At 34.9% G+C, this 2,468-nt stretch overlaps 1 long non-coding RNA gene across 1 annotated transcript; it reads right to left on the reverse strand.

The window, feature by feature from the left end:
• Nucleotides 1–304: 304 nt before the first annotated feature.
• On the reverse strand, nt 305–1,717 carry LOC104211027 (uncharacterized). Its single transcript, XR_707049.2, has 2 exons — nt 1,067–1,717; nt 305–533 (listed from the first exon to the last, which is right to left on the reverse strand). It is a non-coding gene; the product is annotated as an uncharacterized lncRNA (long non-coding RNA).
• Between the last annotated feature and the right edge of the window lie 751 nt (nt 1,718–2,468).

Here is a 2,468-nt window from a genome sequence, read left to right on the forward strand (position 1 = left end):
TCAGAGCAAATCCCCCCATCGAGGACTACTACGAGGTCTAAAAGGCTAAGTCTCGTTCTGAAAGTCTGAAGCCCTACTCTCATTCAACTCGAAGTCGGGGTTCCCGACAACCCGAGTCTATCAATCCAATCCGAACTTGGTCCAAGGAACGGCAAAGGGTTCTATAGGGAATCGTGTTAATCAATCAATAGCCAAAAGAAATACTTACACCCGGGCTCGATATTCGTATCAATCGGTACAGTCATGCATTTAGAATTTTCACAAACGTAAATAAAGAGGGAATTCAATATAAATCAGAGACAAATCGAAGAAATATCCTTGTATTAATAAATCGTAATTACAAAAGCCCACGAGGGATCCTTACATATGATTACAAAAGCCCATGAGGGGTCCTTAAACAGAAACAGTGAAGCAAAAAAGTACATATATAATAAAAGCCAAAAGTCTAATCTAATCTCGGGGTGCATCCTCGGCGACAGTATCTTCAAGCACCATCTCTTCGAGGACTTCATCTTGATCTTCCAAAATGGCATCTTCAAAATTGACACGAAGTGAAATTTTCAAACCAATTAATGTGCCATCCTCATAAATAACTTTACTTTCCCATTCCAACTAGAACTATTCATAGTTAAAAACCCTCAACATAAATAACATGAATCGTGACATTATTTCTAATCAAAAGAACAGATAGATTTCGGACCAAATCGCTAATTAAAATGAAGTGAAACCCATAGAAAGACACTTTTTATCCTAGATATAGTTAACAAGAGGGCCACTTCAATTCTACAACACCAAAAGTTTGAATTCAAGAACCTTACTGGAGAATAACTAAATAGTGAAACAAATTATATGACTATTTTAACAAAATAGATGTTAACTACTAACAAAGTATTTTGTTCCTCTTGAGCACAAAATCCATTCAAGATCAAAACAATCAATTAAAAGCAATTTAATAGAAGATATCGACCAAACAAGCACAAAACTCCATCCATTCTCAAATGGCACTTTTCAAGCTTAATACATAGCAAACAGAGAAAACCACGAGAAGAGAAAGTCTGAGATGAACCTGTTAGAATAAAACCCCTTGAATATATGAGCAGAATGAAGAAAATAGCTACAAACACGGAGTCCGAAATCCGGCGAGAACAGAGACTGATTCACTCCCGAAACTGCGCTCCTAAACCACGAACGACAACTCCAAAGCTTTGAACACTCACCTCAGCTTCCTTCCATTTCAAACGAAAATCCAGAGGAAGAAACGGAATTCTTTTCCATTTTTTTTTGAATTTTCAGATTTTTGAAGCAAAATTGAGAACCAAAAAAATTTAAAATTTTTATTAGTATCTTTCCCTGGAATTGAGAAGAGAATAAAAGGAAAAGTCAAATGAAACTAAAGACGAATCCTAATCTCTTTCTCCCAAAATTTTTGTCTAGATTTCTTTCCGTTTTTCTTTTTTTTTTTGGTTTTGGTATGAGTTTGTCGGGGCTGAGAGTCGGAGATGGAAGAAGAAGCTGGTTGTTGTGGTGATAAAGGGTTGTGAGTGAGAGAGAGAGGGAGATCAGCGATTTTTTGGTGGTCTGTTGAAGGTGACTGTTGATTTAGGGATTTTGGCTATCTCCTCTCAGAGTGTTTGCGCGTGATTTTTTGTAAGGAAGATCTGCGGCGCTAGGTTTTCTCCTCTGTTTCAAGACCGTGTTCTCACCCTATTCTCCCACGTTCCCACCCCCTTTTACTCTGTTTCCTTTTTATCACTTTTTCTTATGGAATTGTGCTTGGATCATAAATTCACAAAAATGTGGACCCCCTTGGGACAATGGAATGTGCTTTGTTTATTTTTTAATGGAAAAGTGAGAAGAAATTGCCTTGGGTCAAATTTGTGAGGGTACTTCGCCTATTGTAATTAAGAGGGATTGAAAAATGTGAATTGGTTAGAGTAATAAAGGTATTTGAATGGAATAATAATAATAAACCTAAGAAAGTACCAAATAACTATACTTAAAGTTAAAAATTCCTATCGCTACTATCTGCTAGAGCCAAAAATTAATGGAAAACATTTGCTTCTTCTTTTTCCTTTTCCTTTTTTTTCTTCCTATTCTTATGATAAAACAAAATCTCAAATACTAATATCTAAAGTCCTTAAAATGAAAACTTAGTACTTTAAAATAATGTGACTATTTTTCTCATTTTTCAATTTTACCCAAAGTAAGATACACAAAAAATATCTAGAGAAATAATAATTAGCTAAAATAAAGGAGAATATTTTTTGTAGTTTTCATTTTTAAGATAAAATAAAGCTAAACAGTTAAGACTAGTCAAAATAATAATATTAAACCTAAAACAAACATTTGAATACTAAAAATATGTAAAATTTCAGGGAGGGTCAAAAATTACATGTCTACAGGTGGGCTTGTTAGATATCGCTTCAACTCCTCTAAGGCACGTTGGCATTTCGGAGTCCATTCGAAGC

The sequence above is a fragment of the Nicotiana sylvestris genome, chromosome 7, assembly GCF_000393655.2.
Source record: "Nicotiana sylvestris chromosome 7, ASM39365v2, whole genome shotgun sequence".
NCBI lineage: Eukaryota > Viridiplantae > Streptophyta > Magnoliopsida > Solanales > Solanaceae > Nicotiana > Nicotiana sylvestris.